The 9,146-nt window shown below is 38.1% G+C and overlaps 1 pseudogene; it reads left to right on the top strand.

The window, feature by feature from the left end:
- LOC101350764 (ceramide synthase 6-like) overlaps window positions 1-2,420 on the top strand; it is a 15,009-nt pseudogene extending 12,589 nt beyond the window's left edge.
- Window positions 2,421-9,146: the final 6,726 nt, after the last annotated feature.

Below are 9,146 nucleotides of genomic sequence, written 5' to 3'. Positions count from 1 at the left end.
GACATGTTGTGGGGTTGTTAACCAATGTCATAAAACAATATGTGTACTACTGTTTCATGAGAAACTATTTGTTCTGTAAGCCTTCACCTGAAGTACAATTAAAAAAAAAAAAAAGAATGGGCTAGACTTGTAAAAGGGTTAATAGGGAGCAGACTGTTCTTTATCAAACATCATCTCTTTCCTTTTTGCTTGTGTCTCTCCAAAGATGTTTCCTTTTGTTACTCCTGTTGGCAGGTAGGATGTTCTTTTCTTTTTAATTGGTCCTGTATATTTACTACCTTATATGAACAATCCCACATGGGTAGCTGTGAAGCCTCTGGACTGTTTTGTTTGTCATTGCTATTTACCTAGGCGGGTGAGCATCCCATTCAAGAAATTCATTTCTAAGCAGCTTCCACAGTCTTTGGTGGTCTCCAGTGAGATTTGCTATGATTTCTAGCTGCCTCACAGTTGGCAGCATGAAACTCCTTCTCCTGATGGCCAAATATCTTCCCTTCAAGCTTTGGTGATCCCCAGTGAACAAGTGCTTGATTTCATTGCCCTTTTGGAAACTAAAAATAGTAAAAGTGTAATCCTTGCCCCCTTTCCCTGTCCAAGACCAAAACCAAACCCTTTGCCATCAAGTCGATTCCAGCTCATAGCAACCCTACAATAGAGAGTAGAAGTGCTTCTCTCAATTATTGAAATCACACATGTTTAAAAAAAAAATTATTTTTTCTAATAATAAGCAAGGAAGTCATAACTACTACGAGACTTTTTTTCCACATAAAATCCTCTCATGGTCAGTATAACGAACAATAGTATGTCAGCTATGTATTAAATAAGACAGCATGTCACATATTTAGTATTGCTAAGATTTATTCTTTTAGGGTTGAAAGCTGTGAAGACAGATGTTAAACGAAAAAGACTTGGTGAACCTCTACTTTTTAATGTTTAATTCCATTCTCATTTTAAAGGAAATTTAATTTAAGGGAATTGCATCCATATGATTCTACTTCATTTGTATTTAACTGATCAATATGTTGTTTTACAAGGCCTATTTGATGTCAAGAAAGCAAGTGAGTCCCCTTTTCCCCTAGGCATTTGAAATGCATTTTCCCCCCTAAGAAGTATTTCGCAGTTTGTAAATCCCAACTACCAAAGACTGAACTTTGGTTTAAATTCAGAGTATTAAAACATGGAACAACATCTAAAACAGCACTAAATTTCAATTTAGAAAATAACCTTTAAAATAATGACTTTTTTGTCCTTCTGCTTATTTAATTGTTAATTGCAAAACCAATTTCTTAAGCAAAAAGAAACATCATAGTGAAAGAGTTACAGGATAGAGAGCTCTATGGTATTAGAAAAAGAAGAGTAGTAAACAATTCATTAGATAAGGTAGCTTTAAAATGTTGGTGTCTTTGTCTTGTTGGTGTCTTTGTTTTTTTTTTAAATTATCTCCTTCCATGAACAGGAAACATGTTATGCTGAAAAAAACAATAACTTTGAAGTCAGACAGTTTATGCTACTCTAACTTAATGGATATATGAATTCAGAAAATTGACAGCCTATCTGATAAAAAGAGATTGGGAGGCCTCTGCAAGCAGCTGGACTGGGATGTTCACAGTATTCAGTACTGGTTTCAAGACGCAACCAGGAGAAGCCAAGCACACGAGGTTCTGTGAAAGCACATGGAGATTTTCATTTTTCCTTTATATATTTACCTGTGAAGTCTGGTTCCTGAAAAAGACCCCCTGGTTATGGGATACAAGGCATTGCTGGTACAACTACCCCTATCAGCTGCTCACTACTGACCTTCACTACTACTGCATCCTGGAGCAGTCATTCTATGGGTCTTTAGTGTTTTCCCAGTTCATTGATATCAAAAGAAAGGACTTTGGCACTGTGTTCCTGTATCAAGTTATAACTATTTCCTTGATTACCTTTTCATATGCCAACAATATGGCTCTAGTGGGAACCCCGATCCTTTGTCTTCATGATTAACCCAATGCTATTCTAGAGACTGCCAAAATGACAAATTATGCCAAGTTTCAGAAAATGTGTGATCTCCTGTATATTATGTTTGCCATGATTTTTATTACCATGCAACTTGGTATATTTCTTCTCTGGGTGTTAAATACTACATTATTTGAAAGTTGGAGATTGTTGGACCTTACCTTTCCTGGTGGGTTTTTAACCTACTGCTGTTGGTAATACAAGGATTGAAGTATTTCTGGTCTTACTTTACTGTAAAAATAGTTTGCAAAGCTATTTCAAAAGGCAAGGTGTCTAAGGATGATCAAAGTGGTATTGAATCTAGCTCAGATAAAGAGGACTCAGAACCTCCAGGGAAGAACCCCTACTCTGTGACAACCACCAATGGGGCCAGTAGAATTAATGGGTACCTCCTGACTGGCTCTAGCACCATGGGTGATTAATTACAGGCAGTTACTGGGTTATGAACATCCAACTTATGGACAACTCATACTTAAGAATGGACTGCCATAAAGCCTATTATATATATAAAAAAAAAAGTAGAAAAATAACTTTAAAAAATGTAGAAAATATCACTAGTCTTTAAATGTGCTCAGTATGAGTTCATGACTTTCCCTCTACCCACCTTTCCCTCTGTAATTGAGGTTCATCTAATCTTGTCCTTTAAGTGTGGAGGACTAGAGTCCTTCATAATATTCCAAAGTGTCTTAGTTACTGTCTTAGGCTGGGTTCTCTAGAGAAGCAGAACTAGTAAAGCATATAAATATATATATATATATAGAGAGAGAGAGAGAGAGAGATTTATATCAAGGAAATGGCTCACATAGTTGTAGAGGCTGGAATGTGCCAAGTCCGTGTATCAGGTTGGAGGCTTCTCCAGATTCACGCAGCCACAGTGGCTGGTTAACCCATGACGGCAGGTCAAATAGCAGGGCTCTTGCTCACAGGCTGCAAAGACTGATGAATCCCAAGACTGGCAGGCAAGATGGCAGGTAAGCTGCTAGCTCAAGTCTCAAGAACCAGAGGTCAGATGAACAGGAGCCAGCTGCAGGATCCAGAGCAAGCAAAAGCCCATGAGCCTTGCCAGAAAGTCCACCTATATTGAATGAACACCATATCCCCAAGGAAACTCCCCTTCAACTGATTGGCTCCTCACAGCAGATCCCATCATGGAGGTGATCACATTACATCATACCTCATCATGGAGGTGATCACATCATTATACAACTGCCAAACTACATCATAACTGCCAAACCACTGAGAATCATGGCCCAGCCAAGTTGACACACAACCTTAACAATTACAGTTACCTAGTGTTACCGTAACAGGAACAGCACAAGTGGGTGGCTTTAAAGGACAGAAATTTATTTTCTCACAGTCCTTGAGTCTAAAAGTCCTAATCAGGGTCTTGACCATGTTGATTCCTTCTATGAGCTTCTCTTTTTGTTTATGGTATTTGCTGGCAATCCTTGGCATTCCTTTGCTTGTAGATGGGTACTCCCCTGACATCTGTCTTCCCGTGTGTGTCCCTCTGTGTCTATTTTCCTCTTTTATAGCTCAGAGTGATTAGGTTTAGGACCCATCCTACACTGGTATGACCTCATTAACATAACAAAAGAAACCCCCACTGTTCCCAAACAGGATCACATTCACTGGCACAGATGGCCAGGACTTCAATACATATTTTGGTGGACATAATTCATATCCATAACATCTGGCTTTAAGAAGCATTTCTTAGAATGTCTTTCTCAAATTTCTTTTTGGAGGAATGAGAGTGGGCTTTGACAAAATCATGTATATATTTTTGTTATATATTATAAAAAGTAAAGATTTCTGGTGGTGCAACAGCTAAATATTTTAGTCAAAGCATTTTTTTTTAACCTGTTCCTTAAAATATGGCAATTTAAAAATACTTGTTTTGGCACATTTTTACAGTCACCCAACAAATTCCAAATACAGCACTGGTATATGAACAATTAGTCAACATTACACTTGGGGTATGGGCAGGTTCATCAGGGTAACAAACACTTGAGATGTCATCCTGTGACAATTTTTCTAGTCAGGAACGGATAAGCAGCTTTCTCTCTTCAAGAGTCCAGTTCTCTTATATTTATCTCCTTGGCCCCATTCTGTTGTGCTTGTCACATTGTCTAATACATAGGATATAGAGAATAAATGTTCATTAAGTGAAAACAATTATCAGGAACGAGAATATTCCTATAATTAGTATGGCTATACTTCTATGAATGTAGGTCCTCAGAAAATAAGCAAAAATATTTGATTGATCCGTCAATGTTCTAGTTCTGAAGATCTTAAAGTTCAGTACTAGGAAGAGAAACAATATTTAAGGACAAAGATTATGGAGGAGGGTAGAGCAGGTAAACAGCCACTCTTTCTGCTTCTTGAGCGCATTTTGCTGTTTATGTTCCTTTCCCAAACCACTTTTTGAGTTCTATCATATTTTTCAGTCTCCTCAATCGCCTTCCTTGTTCTTACTCCCACTGGGTATTCCTTAGTTCTCTTTGCCTTTCGATGAATGTAGTACTGGTGTTGATATGTGTTTGGACTAAGGTAAGGGGACATTTACGAGCTGCAATTATGTTATTTACTCCTTTCCTATGTCTCAGAACATATCCTACCCACTGCTGCTGAGTCGATTCTGACTCATAGTGACTCTGTACGACAGAATAGAACTGTCCCGTAGGGTTTCCAAGGCTGCAAAACTTTACAGAAGCAGACTGTCCCATCTTTCTCCCACAGAGCAGCCAGTGGGTTCAAACCACCAACCTTTCAGTTAGCAGCCAAGCTCTTAAACCACTGTGCCACCAGGGCTCCTTTTAGAACATATCCTAAAAACAGCAACAACAAAAAAAAAACAAAACATATCTGTTGTCATTGAGTCGATTCCGACTCATAGCAACCCTATAGGAGAGAGTAGAACCGCCTCATAGGGTTTCCAAGGAGTGGCTGGTGGATTTGAATTGCCAGTCTTTTGGTTAGCAGCTGAACTCTTAACCACTATGCTACCAGGGCTCCAGAACATATCCTATGATAGTGTAAATACAGTTGAATTTCTCTTAACCAAATTCCATTTAACCAACTTGCCAGATTAATCAATTTTCTCCATACCTGATTTTAAACATACTAACCAATGCCAGAAATGCAGTTAGCAGGCAACTCATTAGTATATCTACAAACTTCTCTTAGCCTTTGAGTCGTACGCTAACAAAAACACTGCTGATTGCCATTGTAGTTTGGTGATGTGCACTTGCTATTGTAATTAGATGACGTGATTAAATTAGCTAATGAATATAAGTATGAAATGAGAAGTTATTTTAATTAATTTGACTGACTTAGAGAAACTCAAAACCAAGTCCCTTAAAAAATAAACAAAACAAAATCTGCTGCTGAATTAGATATGGATGAGAGAATTAGGAAATGTTTTAAGATTTCATTATTTTTTTTTTTTTAAGATGTGATGTTTTAGTTAAAATATTTGTTTAACTGACCTACCACTGGTCCCAAATGTGTTGGTTAAAATGTGTACTCTAAGCATTTGGTGATGGAATGAAAATAATTGATTCAATTCATTCATCCAAAACAATAGAACAGACGCTCAACAAGCAGTCGATTGTATCAGGGCACATTTGCTCTTTCCAGCCTTAAGACAGTGTCTGATTAGGCACAGCTTAACCGTACCCAGCCATGCATTTCTGAAGTCGTAAAAAATTAGAGTGCTCTGCATAAATATTACTCTTCTCAGAGACTTTTTTTTAAAGAAAAGTTTTAAAATATTTGTCAGATTTTGGAGTACTTTTTTTTGATCCCAAAGCAACTGACGGTCTCATTGTCCTTCTTCACCCCAAAACAGTGACTCCTTTTGATTTTCTTCTTGCTGTCAGAGGCATCCCAGTAATATAGTCTTGGAATCTAGGTGTTCTTGGAATCCTCCTTCCATCTCACAAACTACACTTGTGCATAGTTGTATTCCCTGGGCTCGGGCTCCTCATGAGATGCCATCTACACGTACCACTTCCTTTTTATTCCCACTTCTTGTTAGGCCCTTAATTCTTCATGCAATACGTATAATATATAGATGAAAATATGGTGAAGGTGTATCAAGAACAAAATTCAGCTAGGAGAATGCATATGAGATAAAGGGACTGAACACTATGTAATTTCAACCCCTGTGCCTTTGATCACATTCTTCTTTTTACTTGTCTAAATTGGTTCAGTCCTCTTAACAGTGCACTCACCACCCATTGATCCAACATCATGGCTCCTCCAGAATGGAGGTGACTTTAAGTCTTGGACTCAGAAAATCTTTCCAGCTCCGCCCCTTATTGACCCTCTCAGGACTATTTTGCATTTGGTTGACCCTACATGTCCCTCCACCTATACTTCCATCAATTCTTCTGTTTCTCGTTCCCTCTTGCATCTCCATTTCCTATTACAGTGCCTGAAACACAGTGTATAATCAATAAGTAGGTGATAAAGGAAATAATTGTACACTCACTGTTATGGATTGAATTGTGTTCCCAAAAAATGTGTGTCAACTTGACTAGGCCATGATTCCTAGTATTGCGTCATTGTCCACTATTTTGTGATCTGATGTGATTTTCCTATGCTTTGTAAATCCTGCCTCTATGATGTTAATGAGGCAGGATTAGAGACAGTTATGTTAATGAGGCAAGACTCAATCCACAAAATTAGGTTGTGTTTTAAGTCAGTCTCTTTTGAGATATGAAAGAGAAAAGCAAGCAGAGAGACAGGGGGACCTATATCACCAAGAAAGGTGCACTGGGAACATAGCACATCCTTTGGACCCAGGCTCCCTATACTGAGAAGCTCCTCAACCAGAGGAAGATTGATAACAAGGACTTTCTTCCAGAGCCAACAGAGAGAGAAAGCCTTCTCATGGAGCTGGCACCCTGAATTAGGACTTTCAGCCTCTTAGATTGTGAGATAATAAATTTCTCTCTGTTAAAACCATCCACTTGTGGTATTTCTGTTATAACAGCACTAGATAACTAAAACACTCATCATTATGAAAGAAAAATTATCCAAAACTTGGTTACTCATATAACTTTTTATCAGAATTAATTTGAAAAACTCTTTTTAGGAAGAAATCAGCATTTCTGATAAAATATTTGATTCTCTAATGGAGCTAAGTGATATTAAAGCCTGATAGGAAATAATGACTCACCTTCCCAGATGACTCAACTGAGAGTGGTATTTTACCATATTTTTTTCTTCTTGTTTCCAACCTAACAATCTTTATCTAACCATCCTCTTTTCTTATAAAATGTCCTTTAAGACATTTTAAGAAAATTCATTAGGAATCTTAAAATAGGCCCTCTTAGCCTCTCACCTTGCAGAATGCTGGAAACAAAATTTGACATGTACAAACAATTAATTTGTCAAACCCCCCTCCCCCAACACACACACACTGGAATCTTCTTTTTTTTTTTAATTTTATTGTGCTTTATGTGAAAGTTTACAAAGCAAATTAGTTTCTCCTTCAAAAATGTATACACAAATTTTCTGTGACATTGCTTGCAATCCAAGCAATGTATCAGCATTCTCCTTCTTTCCACCCCAGGTTCTCCATGCCCATTAGGTTTTAAAACAAACAATAACACACGTGAAGAACGTGCTTCTCAGTTCAGTCAAGTATATGAGAACAAATGAGCAACACCTGCCCAAAAGCAAAGATAGGAAGGCAGGAAGGGACAGGAAAACTGGACTAACAGACACAGGGAAACTGGAGTGGAAAGGGGGAGAATGCTGACACATTGTGGGGATTGCAACTGATGTCACAAAACAATTTGTACGCACGTTTTTGACAGAGAAACTAATAGCCCTGTCTAAAGGTAAACTTCAGGAGTAGCTTTAGTTCTGAGTGAGAAGGGCGTATGGGGGCCATAGCCTGGGGAGTTCCTCCAGTCTCTGTCAGACCAGTAAGTCTGGTCTTTTTTGTGTGTATGAATTTGAATTTTGCTCTACATTTTTCTCCACTCCATCCAGGACCCTCTATTGTGATCTCTGTCAAAGCAGTCAGAGGTTGTAGCTGAGTACCATCTTATTCTTCTGCGCTCAGGCTGCTGGAGGCTATGATTCACGTGTGCTGTTAGTCCTTTGGACTAATATTTTCCTTGTGTGTTTGGTTTTCTTCATTCTCCTTTACTCTGGACAGAAAAGGACCAATAGATGTATCTTAGATAGCCACTACCAAGCTTTTAAGACCCCAGACTCACCAAAGCAGGATGTAGAACTTTCTTTGTGAACTAGATGTCCCCTGAGAGCGTTGTCTCCAGACTTCAGCCCCTGTAACTCGGTCCTCAAGGTCTTTAGATGTGTCTAGGAAGCTCCTATGACTTTGCTTTGGTCAAGTTGTGCTGACTTCCTCAATATTGTGTATTGTCTTTCCCTTCACCAAGGTTAACCCTTGTCTACTATCTAGTGACTTCCCCTCCTCAACCCTCCTCTCCCTCATAACCATCAAAGATTGTTTCTTTCTGTGTGTAAAGTTTTTCTTCAGGTTTTATAATAGTGGTCTCATACAATATTTGTCCTTTTGTGGTTGACTTTTTTCACTCAGCATAATGCCCTCTAGAATTATCCATGTTGTAAGATGTTTCATGGATTCATCATTGTTCTTTGTCATTGAGTAATTTTCCATTGTATGTATATACCATAATTTGTTTATCCATTTATCTGTTGATGGACACCTAGGTTGTTTCCATCTTTTTGCTATTGTGAATAATGCTGCAATGAACATGGATGTGCATATGTCTATTCATGTGATGGCTCTTATTTGTCTAGGATATATTCCTAGTAATGAGATTGCTGCATCATATGGTATTTCTATTTCTAGTTTGTTTTTTTTTTTGTTTTAAGGAAGTGCTATATTGTTTTCCATAATTGTTATACCATTTTACATTCCTACTAGCAGTGCATAAGAGTTCCAATCTCTCTGTAACCTCGCCAACATTTGTTATTTTCTGTTTTTGTTGTTGTAGTTGTTGCTTAGTGCCAGTAATGTTGGGGTGAGATGGTATCTCATTGTGGTTTTGATTTGCATTTCTCTAATGGTTAATGATCGCAACCATTTTCTCATAAGTCTGTAAGCCACCTGAATGTCTTCTTTGGTGAAGTGTCTGTTCATA

This window comes from Trichechus manatus, unplaced genomic scaffold (assembly GCF_000243295.1).
Source record: "Trichechus manatus latirostris isolate Lorelei unplaced genomic scaffold, TriManLat1.0 scaffold00211, whole genome shotgun sequence".
Taxonomy (NCBI): Eukaryota; Metazoa; Chordata; class Mammalia; order Sirenia; family Trichechidae; genus Trichechus; species Trichechus manatus.
This window is presented reverse-complemented; position numbering and strand designations above follow the sequence as displayed.